The sequence below is a fragment of the Suricata suricatta genome, chromosome 8 (genome assembly GCF_006229205.1).
Source record: "Suricata suricatta isolate VVHF042 chromosome 8, meerkat_22Aug2017_6uvM2_HiC, whole genome shotgun sequence".
Taxonomy (NCBI): domain Eukaryota; kingdom Metazoa; phylum Chordata; class Mammalia; order Carnivora; family Herpestidae; genus Suricata; species Suricata suricatta.
The window spans coordinates 8,052,151-8,073,635 of NC_043707.1; the positions used below are offsets into that span (position 1 = coordinate 8,052,151).

Sequence of the window (21,485 nt, forward strand, 5' to 3'; positions counted from 1 at the left end):
CACGACGTTAAAACTTGTGATTCCTGCCTACATGTTAATCTATAATCTTTTAGAACTTTTACAGGAATGTACTTCTGACATGTTGATTTATGGTTCTTCATGCAAAAAAAAAAGTGTGTGTGCGTGTGTGTGTGTGTGCGCGTGCGTGCACGTCTGCTCTGTTCCTCCTCCGAAGCACTCTCTTCCCTGTGAAGATCATGTTTCCCAGGGAGCTGTCCTATCTGGGCTCAAATAAAAGTCTGTAATTTCTTCTTATATTAGAGTTCTTTCCGGTTGGTTTATGTGAACATTTCTTGCCATAATCAGCAGGATATCAGAGAAATCAACCTGAGGCCACGTGAGGTCCTCTGGAACCTGGCACCTGGTATCGACATTGGCCCCTTGTACCCCTCCAGCTTCTCAGCAACCTTTGGGTGGTTCCATGAGTTCTCCTGATATCCAGACATCCTTATTTTAACTTGGTAGTCTTGAACGGTTTTTTTGAGCTGTTTTTAGACTGATTTCATTTGCACTGGTATGATTTTCTAGGTAGGAAATCTAGGGGAAGAGAGTAAAAGTTGGGTTGGCTAATTCATATTTGGCTTTGACTTGGCAATAAAACTTCAAGGACAGGTCAGAAAATGAGAGACTGAATTATTTAGCTTCAAAGCTAAGGAACGGAAACTTGCTCCTTTCAGCTGAAAGGTATCCTCGGGAGATTGAGAACATAGTGGAAGGTTCTGGGGTTATTCCTCGAGACAAGACACAGTCCCAAAGGGAACTTCATCTTCTTTGCACAGTAAATAAAGTTTGGCTTGTCCAGAGATGCACACATAAGGATTTATCATCGGGGCCTCAGAGTCCACAAGGCAGTTTTAGACTACAGGTAGAAGAAACTAAAACTCCCAAGAGAGTGTTCCACAGCCTTCTAGAAGTGACATTCATGACCAGCACACTTTAATCCAAGATATTTTTCTCTTCTCTCAGGAGAATTTCCCAAACTTTATACCAAAACTAAAGTCAAAAGAAGACAAGGAATCATGCTTCTAAAGCTGAATTGCTCCCAAACACACACCAGCCACTGACAGACTCCAGCAGATTTTCATATAATACAAATCAAATTTCTACTTGCAAGTGTTTGACTGAATGAGAAAATTAAACACAAGATAATCTAACCATTAGATGGCCAAAATGGCCAAAATTTGATTTACCAAAAATAGTTTTCTTGCACATGCAACTGGAAAAAGCCATCTATTAAATTAAACAAATGGGACAAGAAGCTTATTTTAATTGGTATTTCTTATGTGGTGATGATACCTTTCTATGGGAAACTAATAAAAGAACTTTTAGAATCCATTGCTAACTTGGAGAAAGCTTCAGAAACAATGCCAGGAGCCCTTTCCTATCTTGGCCCCCCTCTGCTCCTATGTATCCCCTTCTTCCTGAACTCTCTGTCCTAATGTATCTCCTTTCTCAAAGGATGAAGCCCCCAAAACTCAGGGGATTGATATGGAAGGACCAAGAAGTATTCCTGTGTCAGAGAGAAGTGAGCCAGCACTTACTTCTACCCCTAGGACAAGAACAGAGCTTAAATATTTAAAGATTTCCTAGACCCTTTTCAAGCTCCCACAGGCTTTGCTTGAGAATTCAGATTAACTGTTCGGGCATATGAACCTGGATATTCTGACCTACACCGGCTTATGCATATGCTTGCATCTGAGAGTAAAGAGAAGAAATGAATAACTAAGGCAAACCAGAAAACACCGACTGATTTCCCTAGACATGAAGCCTTGAAAATTACAGAAGTGCCCATAGGTTACATCAGGCAATCCTCCAGATTTTCCCCCAAAATTCAACCCTGTAAACAGTCGCCTGGAGAAACCATTTTTGAATGGTTTGAAAGACTCAAAAAACACTTAACCAACATTCTGGAATGACTCTTGGCAGTTTTCAAAATCATCAGTGATCTGCTCTTCAATCAGCCTTTGTAGAAGGTCTAGAGGAAGAACGGGCTTTATAAAGAAAGAGATATGACTTAAGATGGGTGACACTTTGTCCCAATGTACTTAGTTCTCTGTGCATCAACTTTTTAAGACTTTACAAAATAAAGAAAAGGGGAAAGCAGCAAAAGTTATAAATTTACAATTATAATAGCCTGATGGTCCCACTGAGATGTCTTTCCAAATACCCAGTCAAAAGCTTGCGAAGACCACCTGTGGTACTATTGCAGAAAACCTGGACATCTTGAGTGAGGCTGTTACAAATGCAAATGGGTCACTGAGCATAAGAAAATTAAATTGTAAAAAAAGGGTAGGAATGCTCTAAGGGAAAGGAGAGGGCATTTCCTTTCTTCCTCACTGATATTTTAGAAGAAATCAATGTCACTCCTGGAGGGGACACTTCAAGGACCCTAACAGACACTGGGGCTACCTTATCAGTTCTCTGCTCTACCTTCCCCCATTGCCCTGTCCCTCAGAGTAAAAATTCAGTTCAAATAGCAGAGGTTTCAAATCTGACAATTTGAGTATTTGAATCAGAACCACAAACTTTCCAGTTAGGAAATATTACTAAAAATCATGTCTTTTTGTTGGCCGTTTGTGCCCCAAGTCATCTTATATGGGGAGACTTTTGAGAAACATATAATGCTCAAACGTTTCTCAAAAAAGTGAAATGTTTTTAGATTGAGAAGACCCTGGTGAAGGGGTGCATGGGTGGCTTAGTTGGTTAAGTGTCCAAGTTCGGCTAAGGTCAGAATCTCATGGTTCGTGAGTTTGAGCCCTGCATCGGGCTGACAATGGATAGCCTGCTTGGGACTCTCTCTCTCTCCCCCTCTCTCTCTGGCCCCGCTCCACTTGTATGCTCCCACCTTCTCTTTCTCTCTCAAAATAAATAAATAAACTTAGAAAAAAAGGCGCTGATGAAGACCACAATCTGGTTTCTGAAAACTTAATGATTACGAAAACAAGTCGACCAACAGGAAGGTTACCATTTGTTATTACAAATTCCCTCCCCCGCAAACTGTGCTCCTCTTCTTCTGATACTGAAAAAATTAAGTCAGTAACTCCTCTTAAAGTGACTGATAACACTAAACTATTGCTTACTATTTGGGTGTATGTACTCAGATCATAACAAATACACTTCTGTAAGACTCCCCGATTTACTTTATAACCAGAGTACTTTCTATCATAATGCTACTGCTCTATGGTATCATATGGGTTTTGCAACTCAAATTGTGTGATGCTCACAAAAATTAGACTAATTTTATGCTAATTATACTAAAATTATACTACTATTGACATTGATGGCCAAATATTTTGGACGATAGAATTATAACCACTGCAAGATATACCGTCTATGGAAATTAACTGCCCAGAGAAATCATTACAGATAGTGACAGAAAATGTATTTACCACTTTAACCCATCAGCTCAAACAGATTACAAAGCACAAATAACTAGATATAAAAGGCAAAGTAATAAACTAATTCAAGATCATTAAGATACCTGTCATAGATTTTTTGTATTCTTCTCTTGTCTAATTCTTTTTTTTTAGATATGTTTATTTATTTAGAGAGAGAGCGAGCGCGTGCGCAGAGAGGCAGAAAGAGTGAATCCAAGAAGGCTGTATGCTTCCAGCGTGAGTTCATGACCTGAGCCAAAAGCAAGTCTGCAGCTCAGTTGGCTGAGACACCCAGGCACCTCTTACCTTTTGAATTCTGTACCAACTCCCCATTGGTTACCTCAAATGTTATTAATTGGACTTTTATTACTATTTCCATATTTACGGTGTAAATGTGTAGTCGGGCGAACTGGGGAGACCCTGGGGCCCTGAGGCCTCCACCCAGCCCGTCCTAAAGTTGTGACCAAAGGCTCTTGGTCTCATGAGAAAGAGCTCAAGAATTTAAGGACAGACACCACAAAGCCAAGGATCAACAAGCAGGAAAGCACTCTTCAGATGTGAGTGCAGGTGGAGCTCAAGAGAGAGGAGAGAGCTGCGTGCCTGGGGGTTGGGTTTGTGTCTTTTAGGGACAGTTGCTGAATAGAGGGTGGACTATTCATTACTTAGGGGAGGACTTCTCAGAAGCCGAGTTTAGTGCTTTTTCTTCCATATATTTGGTCAGGAGTTTCTGGCTGCTTTGTCAGCCATCTTGGGCTTATCTGGTTTGATCTGGCTTCTTGTGGCTTTGTCTGGGAGTGCTGCCAGGACAGGCCTCTGACTTTCCCAACAGGCCACAACTTGCTCTTTGGCCTCCAGGCATCCTGTGAGAACCTAACTAACTGGCTCTACGAAATGTTACAAAGAATGCCGGCAGGGCCCCGGGTGGCTCCTTCCGTTAAGCATGACTTACGCTCAGGTCACGAGCTCAGATCTCGAGGTCCTTACTTCAAACTCAGCACTGGGCTCTGTGCTGACAACTGAGAACCTGGACCCTGCTTCAGATTCTATGTCTCTTTCTCTTTCTGTCCCTCCCTCACTTGCACTCTGTCTCTCTCTCTCAAAAATAAACATTAAAAAAATTTTTTAACGTAAAGGCAAAAACTCATCAAAAGCACACATTATATTTGCTCGACAATCCAATCTCATTGAAAAAATATACACAGGGGAGCCTTTGTAACGCAAGCCTCCAACTTCGGCTCAGGTCGTGATCTCACAATCCTTGAGTTCGAGCCCCATGTTGGACTCCGTGCTGACAGCTCAGGGCCCAGAGCCTAATTCAGATTCTGTGTCTTCCTCACTCTCTGTTCCTCCCTTGCTTGCGCACTCTCTCTCTCTTTCAAAAATAAACATTGAACATTTTTTCAAAAAAAGAAAAAAAATATTTACCAACTGAAATATTCCCATCAAAGACCACACCGTTGACCACCCCCGCGCCCCAACGTAGACTCCTGGGTGACCTTAATCCAGGCCAGCAAGATGGAGTCACTCACATCAGGCAGTAACTTAGGTCCAGCAGTGGTGCAAACAGTCAAGGGCATCGCAGCTAAGACCAGATCCCGCCAAAACCGGCATCAGCTGACGACGCCCTCAGAATCGAGGAGCAGCAGAACAAGAGGAGGTCTGCAATGCCCAACACGGATCAAATCCCTTTACAAAGTGGGGAGTTTTGCAGCAAACTGTCAAACTTTCTAGACACTGACCCTCTCAGGTATGGCCACATCGAAAAGGCAACTGCCGCTGAGAGGGGTACCCATCTGGTGACTGCACATGATGGAGCTCCCCTACCGCCTGAACAGAATAAGCAGCAGGAGCTGAGTGCCGTCCCGGACTGGACCACTGCTTCATCTTGACTTCCTGCTCACAGACTGTCTTGTTGGAGTTCGGTTCCTCACTTCCCATCCCACGGCCCAGCCCATGCCCACCCCACCCCCATTCTATCTTATCTTTGTTGCAGGGTAGTTAAGAAAAGACCACCAATGCCAAATAGAAGAGAGGCATAATTTTATTTATGGCCACATGCTTTTATTATAGCAGGGCCAAACCTGATCTCCTGGTGTTAAGGAGCAGAGAATGGCCGCAAACAAAGGGGGTGTAAGGACACAAGTCTAAACCAAACAGACGCCATGACAGGCTTTAAGTTTCCCCTCTGATCTAGAAGGCCTAGGTTTCAGTTCCCTGAAATTATCAGGCAGTTACACATTGCCTAGGGCAGAAGAGACCACCCTCGCAACACCCAATCAGGGAAGGCCGGCTACCACTCTCCACATTCCTAAGGGTGAGGCCTGCAGATGGGAACTTTAGATAGGACCCTGTTACCTAATGTTAAAGTTAACCTGATAGTCAGTCGCCAAACAAGGCCCTAGGCTCGCCCTATAACTGGTTGATTTTAAAGGTACTCTGAATGTTGTAACTGGGTCCTGCCAAAAGTAACAAATACTCTAGGCAAAGTGAATGGTTAAACCTGCTGTCAATAATATTGTATAATAGTGATTGGATCACTGTACCTGTGTCTCAACTTCCTGTAACTACCCCTTCCCAAAACCGTAAAAAACCCTGCTCAGCCCTCGTTCTGGGCTCACAGCACGGAACCACTGCGCCAGCAAAGTCTGTGGGCCTGAGTTTAGGCTCAGCCAGCCTAAACTCGTAATAAAGCCCTTTGCTTTTGCACGCGTGATTCGGTCTCCCTGGTAGTCTCTGGTTTTGGGGGGTGATATAGGAAACTTGGGTATAACAGGGGCAATGAGATTATATGGACAGAACACGTCATCATTTAGTTAACCTATTACAATCCATAGCGTTCGATGGTAGCCAATTACATTGTAATACACAAATGCCATCTTTGGCGGCAATACACCCCTTCAAGTTTCTTTGTCCCTTTAAAATGACCAATCATAGTTGGATATAAGATATCTTGAGATGAGATGGGGATGATTTCGCACCAGTTAACTCTGTCATTGCCAGGTCTTAGTGAAAGGGGTGGGTTGTACTTAGCAAGCAGGCGGAAGTTACACCTTCTGATAACTTTAACTGGAGCTACACGGGCTTTATCTCAGTGTCTTAGCAGTTTCCAGGCAGGTGGTCAGAACAGTGAACGGGGAGACGTGTTCACAAAGCAATTTACAGAAGCCAAAACAGTCGGTTAATGATTTTCCACTTTACTCAGGTTTGTTAACCTACAACAATCTCGTTTGTTGTATGACTCGTCTTGTGCTTTGCTTTGTGAGACCTGTAAGAAGCCAAGTTAAAACACCCAAGGAAATGTCACTGAATTTGGAACCCTGAGCCTGCATGAGGATTATGGTACCCTTGCTGTATGGCTAAATAAAGCTGATCTTGTGGAAAGACACAGATTCCACGGGTGCCTTCATAGCATGCCTGTGACACCTCACACCAAGGAACATGACAAAACCAGGGCAAATGAGACATAAGCCTCACGTCGACGGACAAAATAATGTGATCAATTAATGTTTTCTATCTAAAGATTTTTTTTCTAAATCTTTTAATGTTTATTTGTTTTTGAAAGAGAGAGAAAGAGCACGAGCAGGGGAGGAGCAGAGAGAGACAGAATCTGAAGCAGGCTCCAGGCTCTGAGCTGTCAGCACAGAGCCCAACGCGAGGCTCGAACTCATGAACTGTGAGATTACGACCTGAGCTGAAGTTGGATGCTTAACCGACTGAGCTACCCAGGCGCCCCTTAAAACATTTTTAAGATTTTTTTTTTAAGTAATCTCTACACCCAAGGTGGGGCTCAAATTTACAACCCCGAGATCAAGAATCACATGCTCTACCAACTTGAGCTAGACAGGCGCGCCTCTTTCGAAAGATTATTAATCAAAAGGGCGAAATGAGAGAAAAACCTTCTAAAGGCATGATGTATATGGGAAGTCATTTTAGATTTCTTTCTAAATCAGCATGACTGTATATAAACTTCGTTTAAAGCAAAAGCCTGATTTATGGCCGGTCAAGCGTGCATCGTACATCTGCTTTGTAAACGAGTAGCCTAAGGAAAACATCTTGTCTTTCATACATTGATCAATGCCCCCACTCCTTGCATTCCATGACGTTAAAACTTGTGATTCCTGCCTACTTATTAATCTGTAATCTTTTTGTGCTTTTACAGGAATGTACTTCTGACATATTGACTTATGGCTCTTTATGTCAAAAAATCATGTAACCTTGTAAAGACTGTTCTTTTCTGGAGAACTCTCTTCCCTGTGAAGATTGTGTCTCCCCAGCAACTGTCCTATCCGGGCTCAAATGAAACTTTGTATTTTCTTCTTATATTAGAGTTGTTTCCAGTCAATTTGCAGCAATATGTTGAGGGAGCATAAGGCAAGCTGAAGGCAAAGGGCAAGCTAGCACACCCCGCCCCCCCCAGGTGGGACAGGTGTGATGCTCCTCAGGGACTCCTGGCTGCCCAGGAACATAGGAAAGGGCAGAAAACAAATGGTTAAACTGACAGGAGCCAAGATAGGCATCATTGATGAGAGAACAGAAGGCAGGCAGAGCACAAGCTAGTAACCTCCCCGCACCCCCCACCACCAGGTGGGAGATGTGTGACATTCCTTGGATACCCCCAGCTACCCAAGAACAAAGGACAGGGGTTTAATGCTGGCCTTGGTGATGTGGCAAACTAAGGCAAATGAAAAATTAAATTCCCTTACTGCCTACAGCCCACTGACAAGTCCTTGAGACCGACAGAGTGACCTCCCTCTAGAAGCCCAGATGCCTCAAGGATGACACTTTGCTGGGGGCAGAAGAGAATCTTAGCTTCACATTACCCCAACCTGGAGGACCCTGTAAGTCAACTTCCTTTATCTCGAATGCCCCAGGTTACATGCTGGCCATCATACTCCGAGCCCCCCCAATACACATCTGAAGGGTTTCATGGCTGATGTTTTATTAAATGTAATAAATGGTATTTCCCTAGCAACAGCGAGCCCCTCAAGGTCCTGGACACCTTGCTTCCAAAATTTCTTAATGACTTACACTGTCCCTGAGCCCTCCCAACCTGAGTGTATACCATCAGTTACCCGTCATGACCCCAGTGCAGCTCTATTCGCCCACAGGTCCTGTCCCCATGCTTTAATAAAATCACCCTTTTGCATCAAAGATGTCTTTAAGAATTCTTTCTTGGTCATCAGCTCCGGACCACCCCACCATCACCCCAAACCTTCATCATCATAACTTAGTAAACTGCAAGAAAAAGGCCATTTATCCATAGCCTGATCTCCAGAAACCTAGAGACTCTGTTCCCTGGAGCCCTATTATCACCCTCCTCAAAATGTAAGGGGGGTCAAGTGCTTGCCATAGTGATGTGGGAAACAAAGGCAAATGAAAAGTTAAATTCCCTTACTGCCTACAGCCCACTGACGAGTCCCTGCAACAGGCAGTGTGACCTCCCTCTAGGAGCTCAGCTGCCTCCATAAGGACCGCGAGGCTTTGCTCCAGGCAAAAGGGAATTTTGGACTAACAGTATCCTGATGCATTCCCACCCCCACCCCAGGATCCTGCTAGGCTCCTTAAACACATAACAATTCCTTTGCAAACCTCCTTTATCTATAGCCCCCAAGTATATGTTGGCAATGACATTCCAAGCATATGACCCTTGATCTACATCTGAAGGGTCTCATGACTGAAGTTTTATTCAAAAGCAATGAAGGACATTTTCCTAACAACAGCTACCTCCTCAAGGTCCTAGAAACCTTGCTTCCCAAATTCCATAGGGACTTGCACTGTGCCTACCCCCCCTACCCCCACCCCCAACCAAGAAGATATATATAATCAGTCACTCTTCACGTAACGGGAAAAGAATCAGACCAAACACTGGAGGAAGTAAAGTTGTAAGATTTAATAGATGGAGGCAGAGGTGAGAGGAAAGAGAGAGACCAAGTTATGGAGCTAAGAGAGCCTTTATTGGAGTCTGCAATTCCCGGGCGAGGTTCCGTGACTCCGGAGTGGGGAGTCAGGGAAGTCGCGCCTGGTACGGGAGAGCAAGGTGTTTTATGGGTGCAAGAGCCCCGGGCTTGACCTCAGGTGGGCCGATAGCCAGGTAAGGGCATCTTTGGACGGTGGCAGGATAGGATTGGCTGTTTAGTTCGGTGGGGTGGGGGATGATTCCACGGTGAGACATTCCTGTTCAGAGAGTGGGGTTCGTCGGTCCCTGGCATTGCCTGGAGCTATTCTCTGACCTGCAATAAAATGGTCGCTTGGTGGCCTTCCTGAAGTAACTCTTACAGAAGTGACTCCTTTATTTTCACATGCAGGCCCAGAGAAGCGGGCACAGCCTCACTTTATAGCAAGTGGGGCAGGGGGTTCTTTTGGCGCGTGGAGCGGTAGGTGGGCTTACAGAAGCTTAGAAGCAGGAAAACGAAGTGTCACGATGTTTTATGGCCTTGTGGCCGTCTGAGATAGCGTGGCTTATCTAAGGGCTGTCACACAGGCGCCAGGGCTCTATCACGCACAACCCCCGGGCAGCTCTTTCTGCCCACGTGTCCTGTCCCATGTTTTAGTAAAATCACTTTTCTTTTGCACCAAGGAGTCTTCAGGAATTCTTTCTTGGTCGTCAGCTCCGAACCCCACTATCACCCCAAGACCCCATCCAATACATCCTAACGTGGAGGGGGTAAGGAGGTATAAGAGAGTGAAGAGCGTGCCTAGACCGCCTTAGAGCAAGTCTCCGGCTGGATCTACGACTTTGCTTGACCAAGACAGACTAACTGGAAACGAGAAAACAAATGTATTTAGTCTGTTTTACGGGACAAAGCAGTCTCCCTACGGGCATGAGGACCCAAGGAAACAGACCGGAGTATCTTGATGTTGCGCCTGAAGAATGGGCCTCCCAGAGGAGCGGACAGGTTAAGGAGCAGGAGGAGGGTCTAATAACCTGAGGGAAACTCAGCAAGACCTGTTGGTTAGGGTTCTTCTGTGTCCCTTGACTTCAGATAAGGAAGCTCGTTCCTCCAGGTAGAGGGTGGGCGGCTCTCACAGACTTTAACAGGCTGTTTCAGGGAAGAAGGGCAGGAGGCAGAAGGTCAGAGTGATCCTTCCTGTTTCGACCGTTTTCTCAAACTCTTCCAGCTTAGAATATTCAATACAAAGGCCCCGTATTTTAGGGGAGCACATCCTGAAGTCCATCAGAGGCAATCACCTCCCTTGTCTTTATTAAATAGAGAAGGTTGGGGCGCCTGGGTGGCTCAGTCGGTTAAGCCTCCGACTTCGCCTCAGGTCAGATCTCACGTTTGTGGGTTCGAGCCCCGCATCGGGCTCTGTGCTGACAGCTAGCTCAGAGCCTGGAGCCTGCTTCCGGTTCTGTGTCTCCTTCTCTCTCTGCCCCTCCCCCTCTCATGCTCTGTCTTTCTCTGTATGAAAAATAATAAAACATTAAAAACAATTTTAAATAGAGAAGGTCAGATCGCCTTACCCTGCCTTTCCTGCTCTGTTCTCATGTTGGCCTCTGGCTTCCCAAGCCTAATCAAGAAACTCCTCCAAGGCAACTATTTGTGCAGAAAATTTACTGAAGGGGGAACCGAGGAGGAGATCATAGATTTCATCAATGCACCTTGAGTCAAAATACAGCAACAATTATTGTCATGGCAAGTATTAATTGTGTTGTAAGCCAAATAATAAGAAAATTCCCAGAACCTATTTTATATGGTATATGTTTATATACATACATTTACAGAATACACGAATATGTTCCTGGCAAGTTTTCCTAACAATCCAGAAATATGTATAATTTAAAGATAAAATGCCTTTCTTTTCCTTCCTTCTCCACCCGCAGCCCCCCACCCCCACCTCTACTTCCCCCTTCAGGAGTGACGAGGACCTTTTTTTATGCATATCAAGAAACAAAGGCCAAAGTGGTCTGACCGGTTGGGTAGAATCCTCTGGCATCCTGGGTCTTTTGCATCTCAAAGATGGTCACTGCCCTCAAATCAAAGCCCTGGGGGGTTGTGGGGGGGGGCGGCAGAGCTTGAAAGCTGTGTATTGTGTGAGGATTTTTATTTATTTCTAAGGAACTTGACCTGAAAGTCAGACCTTGCTGACACCTTGATCCATAAATCACAACTGGTGGAGGCGGGGTCTGGTTAGGATTCTGGGATGGACAGACAGGCTGTGATAAATTAAAAGAAAGGCCTTCTTTACTGTCTACCCCTCCCCACTTCATTCTGGAAACCTTCTTCTGGGGCCTTCTCATGCATTCCACAGACTTCAGTTACCACCTTCGTGAGAATGACTCCAAGCTCAGCCCCGTAATCCGACCCTCCAGTCAAGGGCTGTCCTGTGGTGTTTTAGCAAGAGTGGGGCCAACACCATCTACCCTTAGTCCAAGCAGAAGCCTGAGAGACCCTTCCATCGTGTTCCACCGGCTGCCATGTCCAGCGACTTCTCTCCCCTAGGTAGCTCTTACATCTGAAGCTTCCCACCTAGAGGGCCCTGTATACCGAGATGCCCCGGCCTGGATCAGGGCTACTGATGGGGCAGCTGGAGGTGAGGGGCAGCCTCCCAGGGCCTCCTGGTTAGTTCAGGTGGAAGGATGAACACTGGAGGTAAACCATCGTCCCCAGGCCCGGACGGACCTACCAAGGAACACAGGCCAAGGCTCAAGTGATGGGAATTCTCGCTCATCCATCATAGTAACTTAGAGGAGGCATGCAGCCCCGTTTGCTTACAAGTAGCTAATCAGCACTACCCCAAAAACAGAATTACCACATAGACCTAATGAAAGCTCTAACATATGGAACAAAGATACTTTTCAGAGTCCAAGTCTCTTGAAATGGAACAGAGCTCCCTGGTAACAGGCAAAATTGCACTAAGTTATCTGGTTACATCTGCTAGCCTGATCTCCTGGGCCTCCAGTCAACAATGTCCACCGATTCAGGAACGCCCTCCCCAAATTTTGCCTTTAAAACCCTCACTCAAAAGCCATCAGGGAGTTCGGGACTTTTGAGCATTTTCTTGCCCTTCTCCTGGGCGGCGCCACACCAGTAAATAGCCTACTTTTCTTCACTGCACAGGCTCCAGGCCCATGACTTATTGGCTGACTGTGCATGGGGGGGGAAGGAGCTAACCTTGGCCTCCATCATGGTGGCCTCCGACTGTGAGCAGTGTTCCTCAAGGCCCCCAATCTGATCTTTCTCCTATGTGTTCTACCACTTTAAAAGGCGTGCCCTCTTTCCATCTCCGCTGCCGCCATGATGGCAGTCTACACCACAGGCATTCTCTGCCCCGCACCCCAAGCTCCACTCCAGAGCCAGGACTCTTCCCGGACCGCGACAGCCACAGGGTAAACTTCAAAGTCACAACCCAATAAATCAGGTCACAAAGCTCTTCGTTACCCGCTAACCTGTCCTACAACGCCCCTTTCTCTCCGTGCATGTACCCTCGTTCTTTCCCTACTTTCTAGGCCGGCCAAACCACAGGTGCGTCCGTCAGCCCTTAAGTGCAATTGCAAAATCAAAACCCAAAAGAGACGGAACAACTAAACATTTTCTTTTCTTTTGTGGCAAACTCATTTGCTAGCAAAGCCTGACTTGGTGCTCTTCATGGCCTTAACTGTCGCCTACGGCGTGCATACCTGTATATACATTCTTCTACGGGTGAAGCCAGTGTTTTGCATTACTCATGTTAAAAAGAAAACCACATGCCCAAAATTTATACTAGAACACGACACCAAACTGGAGTTTAACTAAACTAATTAAGCTTTCAACCTCCCCTAGAAATGTAATTGTGACCGGTCAGGAGGGAAGGTTCTGGCCAGAAACAATAAGGTGATCTGTCACAAGGTGCCTCCCCATCCCCCAAGGAAAGATGAGGTCATCAATCTACAAGCAGCTTTGCCTCTAAAAGAAGGTGCCCTCTCCTTAAACAATCCTTTTTTGTTTCTTCCTGTTTATGGCTTCCTTGTCTTGCCTTTTAAAACCTTTCCCTTCCAGTAGCCCTTTGGAGCTCCCTGCTACCTGCTAGATGGGATGCTGCCTCATTCAGGTATCGATTCATAAAGCGAACTGGAGCCTTAAAATTTCAGTTGACATTTTCATGATACCCACTGGGGATGTTATGAAAATATGGCATAAGTACCATGTCAAAAATTCCAAATTCTAAAATCAAAAATTCTGAATTCTGAAACACAGCTCGCCTTAGGGAGTTTGAATAAGTGGGGTGAATCCGTATCAGATATTGGAATTGTTTGGGGCATTAGAATACCCTTTTGAGGGCCACCTGGGTGGCTCAGTAGGTTGAGTGCCCGGCTTCAGCTCAGGTCATGATCTCGCGGTTTGTGGGTTCGACCCCCACGTCAGACTCTGTGCTGACAGCTCAGAGCCTGAACCTGTCTTCAGATTCTGTGTCTCCCTCTCTCTCTGACCCTCCCCTGCTCACCCTGTCTCTCTCTCTCTCTCTCTCAAAAATAAATAAAACATTTTTTAAACATTTAAAAACAGAGTACACTTGATCTGGTTAACCGATTGGTTGTGACTGCTGCAGGACACCCCCTCCTACAGCTTAGTGGGTCGGAACGACCATCCTTTCTTTAGCCCCCACATCTGTCGTTGGGGGAGGTTTCAGCAGGGAGAGCTGGCCTCTGCTCCCCACAGCATCAGCGGGGCTGGCAGGAATGGGGACTGGCTGGCTCATTCATCACACGGCCAGCCGGCCGCTGGCTGCTGCCTGGGAACTCCGCCTCGGCAGGGGCCGCACTGCCTTTTCACAGGAGCCTCTCCGCCAAGCCTCTGTGCGCTGCAGGGTCTGCCTCAAGCATGGCAGCTGGGTTTCAGGAGAGAGCGTCTGAGGGACAGGAAGTAGAAGCTACCTATTTCTAGAGCTGGGCCCAGAAACTGGCCCAGCATCACTCCCACTCTGTTCTGGGGATCAAGTATCACAGTATGTGCTGGCTGCTGGCTCGGGCAGGCACCCCTGAGTGCCCCTGGCAACCCCTATTGTTGAGAATGCTGTGTCCCTCTGTATTCCCATCAAGCAGGCCAGGAAGAAAAAGGCGTTGTTCAACACTCAAGGTCAGGACACCAGGGGTGGCCAGCCTGGAGCGTCTCCTTTTAACTAAGAGGTCTGCACGGCAGGCCTGGCCCTCCTTGGAGCACTGGCCTTGATCTCTGTGGAGCACTGCTCATGCAAGGAGGGGAAAGGATTCAGATAGTTGCTGGGCTAGTTGTCACACTATGAAAGTCTGCTGCGTGCTGATCCCAGTAGAGAATGTTTTGTCCAGTCTGTGGCTTCCGGACCCCTTGTACGTAAGTTCCCCCAGTAAACCAATGTCCGGATCACCATCTCCGGGTCATTTCTTCGGTCTTGTTGAGTCCTCACCCACCCTTGGTTTAGGGTCTGCAGGGATGGGGCTACACAGGGGTTATGGGTAACTAGCCACAGATCTTAAGGGAAGGAGTGTCACAGAATTTTGAAACCTTGCTTTAACATTATTTTGTTATTATTTATTTATTTTTGAGACAGAGACAGAGACAGAGACAGAGACAGGTGTGAGCAGGGGAGGGACACAGAAAGAAGGGAAGACACAGAATCCAAAGCAGGCTCCAGGCTCCAGGCTGTCAGCACAGAGCGCGATGTGGGGCTGGAACTCACGAACCGTGAGATCATGACCCGAGCTGAAGTCGGAGGCTCAACCGACTGAGCCACCCGGGCACCTTGAAACCTGGGTTTGAATGGCCACACCACCCCCACTCATTCTTCAACGAGCAGCTCCAACGTCATCACATTGTTGGTGCTCTTGAAACAGTACACAGCAAACCGCCTTTGTATTTGCCGATGGAGTTCAGAGAATTTCCTTTCTGACATCAGCCTTAATGAGGTATAATTTACATACAGTAAAATTCTCCTATGGTAAGCCTGCAGTTTGACGGCTTTTGACAAACTGTATACACCTGTTTAATCACAACCATGATCAAGATATAGACTACTTCCAGTACCTTAAACAGTCCTCGCAGGACTTAGTGATTTCTTAAAGAGCTCTGTTGGGACTCTCTTTGTTCGCTTGTTTGTTTCTGACTAGGAAATGGGGAAGTGCGTGTTACAGAAAAGCTGACTAGAAACTACTCCTCTGAGATAAGGAAGCAGATGTAAGCATGTATTTGTCAGCGGCGGCTAACCACAAAAGTTTGGTAGTTCCACGCACTGCTATATTTTGCCTCCAGAAGGACGTTGGCATAAAGTGAGCCATGACAAAGGAGGCCCACAGCTGCAGGATTCTGGCACAGAGAGATGGACACCGAGGCTCTGCTTTCCAGAAAGCCGCTTTATTGGCGCCGGTACAGGCTCAGTGGGTTCGTACCAGAAAAACTGAGCCCTGAGCACAGCGGGGTGTAGCCTTTTATACAATTACTACTTCTTTGTCTCCCATACATGGTACCATACAGACATACAGTCTGAGTGGAGGTCCATGTTACAGTGTCGTGAGGAATGTCATGTACGCACACCGCCAGGTTGCCCTCCAATGTCCTGAGGTTTTCACATTCCTCAGAGAGGGGCTCTCCCACACCACCTCTGCGAACACAGTGCAAGTCAGATCTGGTCTCCATTTAAGGTACTCCAATGGTTTCCCATTACCTTTAAAATGAAACTTAATCCTCTTGCTCCAAACTATACCACTGTGATCTGGTCTGTACAACTCACTATTCCTTGGTCACAGGGCCTTCCTTTAGGTCCTCTAAATGCAGCACATCCCTACCCTGGGGCCTTTGCATGAGTTGCTTCCCCTTGATAATCAGATTTCTCTGTGAATGTCACCTCCTCAGAGAGGCTGTCCCTGAATTCCTGATCCGAAGACATTCCCTGCATATCAAGATATCAATATTAAACCAAAGACTCTATATTTGATCAGGGAACACAGAAAGATCTGGAGTTCATGCCTTCTGTCTAGAGTGTTCCCTACTGTGTGTTTTGGCTGTGAGCTTTGTATCCTAGTGCTAAGGATCCCTGGTGGCACTCTATTAGTCAAATAAACTGTGACACACCATGTGATTGTAGCATTGATCAGACTCTATTAATGTTAAAGATTTACTTGTTCACCTTACCTTCAGAGGGCAAATCCCTTGAGGACACGGACTGGTTCTTGCTCAGTGTGACCGTGGCATACCACTGATGTTCATTAAGTACACACTGAGCAACTAAAGGAGTACATGAATAAAACCCTACATCTCCAGATCACCGCTAAAGGGTGTGAAGATATATGTAGACCTTCTGTTTCCTGATATCCTGCTGGAGGCCCCTTGTTCACATAGCTACACACACGTTACAATATCACCAAGCTCTTTTCCAGAGTGGTTGTGCCATTTTACATTCCCACCAGCAGTGCATGAGATTCCAGTCACTGCATATCCTCACCAACACTTGGTATGGTGGGTCTTTCAAATTTTGGCCACTTTATAGGGTGTACAATGGCATCTTATCATGGTTTTATGTGGCATTTCCAACTATGTTGAGTGCCTTTACATGTTTTTATAGGTCACTCCTAGGTGAAGTGTAACAAGTTAACCTCAATCCAGAGGCACGCACACATACACACACACACACACACACACACACACACACACACACAGCACACACAAAAAAACACAAGCTTTTGAGTGAAAAGGGAGCCTCTTGCACTGTTGGTGGGAACACAAAATGGTGTAGCCACTATAGAAAACAGTACGGAGCTTCCTCAAAAAAGTTAAAAACAGAACTACCATAAGACCCAGCAATTCCACTTCTAAGTATGTACCTGAAGAAAACAAAAACACGAATTTGAAAACATATAAGCACATTTATGTTCATTGCAGCATTATTTACAGTACCAAGATAGAGAAGCACCTGAAGTATACACCGATAGAGAATGGATAAAGAAGATGTGATATATGTATATATAAAATAATATATTACTAAGCCATAAAAAAGAACAAAATTTTGCTATTAGTGACAACATGGATGGACCAAGGGGGTACTATGTTAGGTGAAATAAATCAGACAGAGAAAGACAACTACCTAATGACTTCACTTACACATGTAATCATTTCAATAATCATGTAAAAAATGAAACAAAGAACCCAAGAAAGAAACAGAGTCATACATATAGAGAACAATCTAAGGTATAAAAAATAATCTGATGATTCCCAGGGGGTAAAAGGGTACAGGGATGAGCAAAATAAGGGAAGGGAGTTAAAGGTACAAATGTCCAGTTACAAAATAAGTGAAACACAGGAATATAATATATGACACAAGAAATGCAGTTAATCATCTGTGACTTTGATGACACATGGTAGCTAGATTTACAAGGTGATTACTTGGGAAACACACATGCACAGATACACACATACACTAAAGAACACAGCTTGTATTGGGAAACCTCTGACCAATGGGTTGAAAGGCCATATGACTCTGCTGGGTAACTGCTCACTTCCTCAAGTTCAAAAGTGTGACAAAGGCCTTCCTGTTCCCCAAGGACTAGAGATGACTACGCAATCTCTACCATTCCTATAGTACGGTACAGCCACCGTCCTGCACACAAGATGCCCAACAAAATGGAACCAGACATGGAACAAACAGCCCGCTGTTCTTATCCGGCTTCCCTCACTACACACAGACCAAGACTCAGCAGCAACATCTGGTGTTCATCTCATTGGTATGGATATTGGGAAAGTATTCCACTCGGAAATATTTATAGCATATAAGTGAAATCATTCTGTTATCTACATATTGTCATATTCCAAATATATTTCAGAAACTGCTGTCTTTTCTTGAAAGAACCTTAAGCGCTAAGATTTTTTTCATGTGTTTCTTGCATTTAATCAGCTGAAGATGCCTGTGAATTCTTTTTTTTTTTAAGTTCATCTATTTATTTTGAGAGAGAGAGAAAGAGGGAGAGCGAGCAAGTGAGCAGGGGAGGGGCCGAGAGAGGGAGAGAGAATCCCAAGCAGGCTCCTTACCACCAGCACAGAGCCCCTTATGGGGCTTGAACTCACCAACTATGAGATCATGACCTGAGTTGAAATCAAGAGTTGGATGCTTAACCAACTGAGCCACCCAGGCACCCCAAGATGCCTGTGAATACTTAAGAAAAATGTCAAACTTCTCCAAAGAAGTGGGTTTTGACCAGTTTAACAGAAGAGAGGATACTTTTGTTAGAGTTAAGTTACAAAAAGAGGAACGACAGTAAACCAACAAAAAAACAAAACACAACAGGAAGTGAAACAGATTGGCTCTTGACAGGAACTCCATGGCTGTGAAAGTGTGCAGGTGTTGGACAAACACAACCTGAGGCAGGAACTCGTGACACACAGCAAACTACGGCATGTGGCAAACTCGTATAACTGAACTTGATACGTGCCTCATCTGAATGGATGTTTTGAGAGCTGGTGTGTATTCCCACGACAAGAAGGGCACACGCTGAGTAGGAGCCCCCTGTTCAGTTTGGGTCCAAGGATGGAAAGGCACATCTGGTAGGAGCAGAGCCACCACCGACTTGCTACTGCTGTCAACTGAACTGTGTCCCCCAAAGGATAAGGCCTACTCCCCAGTACCTGTGAGTGGAATCTTACTTCAAAAAGAGTCTTTGTAGATGAAGGAACCTTCTAGGTCCTATGTCTGTACACACAGAACTAAGCAAATATTCTCATGTGGTTAAGTTTATACAGTATGGGGTGCCTGACTGACTGAGAAAAGCAGTGACTCTTGATCTCGGGGTCATGAGTTCAAGTCCCACACTGGGTGTAGAGATTAATACATTAAATAAATTAAATTAAATGTAAAAAAAAAAAAGATTACTTCATGCACTTTCACACAACATGATCATGGATACTTACAAGTTCAAATATTCAGCAATTAAAAGTTCAAAAGTCATGAAGATTTTGATAGCCACGGATATACTACACCAACCCAACCAGGAAAAAAAGGAAGAAAGAAATCCTGCTTTTCTTGGGGTGATGGCTAATTTTATGTGTTAATTTGACTGGCAATGGGGTGCCTAGATTAAACATTTCCGGACGTTTATAGAACAACTTTAATCAAACAATCAATCAGTCCTACTGGTTCTATTCTGGAGTAATACTACTGCTAATACAACTACTACTCCTAGTAATAATTCTCTAACACACTTGTGGACAAAAAAGTCATAAAAAGCAAGCAAAACCAAGCAAACAAACAAAGCCAACAGGACTCTCTTCTCCAAATAAGATCTCCAGATGGCCAAGAGAAATATGAAAAGATGCTCATCATCACTTATCATCAGGGAAATGCAAATAAAAACTACAATGTGATATCACCATCAGAATGGCTAAAATCAACAACATAAGGAACAGCAGATATTGGCAAGGATAGGGAGAATAAGGAACCCTCAGGCACTACTGGTGGAAATGAAAACTGGCACAACCACAGAGGAAAACAGTACGGGGATCCTCAAAAAGCTAAAAATGGAATTACCCAATGATCTAACAATTGCACTGCTGGGTAGGAGGGATTCTCATTCAGAGGGATACATGCAACCCTATTGTTTGTAGCAGCATTATTTACAATAGCCAAACTGTGGGAGCAGCCCACGTGTCTGTCGATAGATGAATGGGTTAAGAAGATGAGGTAGATAAACTGAATGGAATATTACTCGGCCATAAAAAGGAATGAAATCTTGTCATTTGCAACAACATGGTGGAGCCAGAGAGTAGAATATTAAGCAAAATAAGTCAGTCAGAAAAAGACAAATACCATATTTTACTCACTTGTGGAATTTAAGAAACAAATGAGGAAAGGGATAAGAGAGAGAGACACACACAAAGCAAGAAACAGACTAAGAGACTCTTAACTCTAGAGAACAAACATGGTTATCAGAGGGGATGGGTCAAATAGGTGACGGGGAGTAGGGGGTACCCCTGTTGTGATGAGCACAGGGTGACATATGGAAGTGCTGAATCACTATATTCTAGACCGGAAACATTACAATATATGGTAACTACCTGGCATTTAAACAAACAAACAAACAAATAGATGAACCATGAGAGGGAAGTCCTGGCATTTACTGCCTCGCAGTAGCTCCACAATTCCACATCCAAGATCCTTTTTTCAAGTTTATTTTTATTTATTTTTCAGAGAGAGAGGATGCAAAAGTGGGCGAGGGACAGAGAGAGAGGGAGACCGAATCCTAAGCAGCCTCTGTGCTGTCAATGCAGAGCCCGACACACGGCTAGAACTCGAACTGTGAGATCACGACCCGAGCTGAAGTCAAGAGTCAGACGCTCAACCGACTGAGCCACCCTGATGCTCCCCTAGTCATTATTTTTAAAAGATATTTACAAATTGGCTAATTCACTAGCTCTACTTTTTTCATATATTGTCACCCAAGGCATCCAAAATCTTTAAAGTTGCAAAATAAAGCCTGAGGTTTGTCCCCAGGAGACACAGGCCTTTTGATGAAGTATGCACATAGAACCATGGACATGATCCCAAACTATCCTCCAGACAACGAGACTGTAGCAAAGGGCCCCTTTCTCTACCCTTCCTCTCCGACCTCTTCCACCACGGCAATGACTCAAGTATACAAACTCCTGTAGCATCACGAGGTGGATTAACCAAAACTTCAGTTTACAAACTCCATTTTTGTCACACACTGGCAACGTCAACATGTAGAAAGATTAGACACTGTAAAATTTGAACACCTTGATCTTTTACACGTACTGAACACAGCACAAGTCAAAACAGAATGCAGACACGACAAGGAGAGATGATTACTCTTGTCTGACTATAAAGAGACGGGCATCCAGCTCCTGGCACCTTCTGCCCCACCCTCTTCCCAGAACCAGCACGAACACAATGTGTTCTGATCACAGAGGTAGTCCGGCCGTTCCATTTCCAAAATATACCGTTTTGTGTGAATTTTAACAAAAGGCTGTTTTTATAAAGTGTGTTATTTCACTGCTCCTGTTTTTACCATATTTTGTATACTTAGAACCACCTAGAAGAGCCAGGCGTCTCAAATAAGGACTTCAGTTTGTCGACTGTATACACAGTAGTGCAGAACAAACTACACTCCTGCGACAATGGTTGTGTCTGAAGGTGACTTCTGATTAGGGACAT

The 21,485-nt window shown here is 45.0% G+C and overlaps 1 long non-coding RNA gene across 1 annotated transcript; it reads right to left on the reverse strand.

Annotated features, from left to right (window-relative positions):
• Positions 1-9,478: 9,478 nt before the first annotated feature.
• LOC115297983 lies at positions 9,479-13,458 on the reverse strand. The gene is made up of 3 exons (XR_003911548.1): positions 13,379-13,458; positions 10,303-10,417; positions 9,479-9,607 (listed from the first exon to the last, which is right to left on the reverse strand). It is a non-coding gene; the product is annotated as an uncharacterized LOC115297983 (long non-coding RNA).
• Between the last annotated feature and the right edge of the window lie 8,027 nt (positions 13,459-21,485).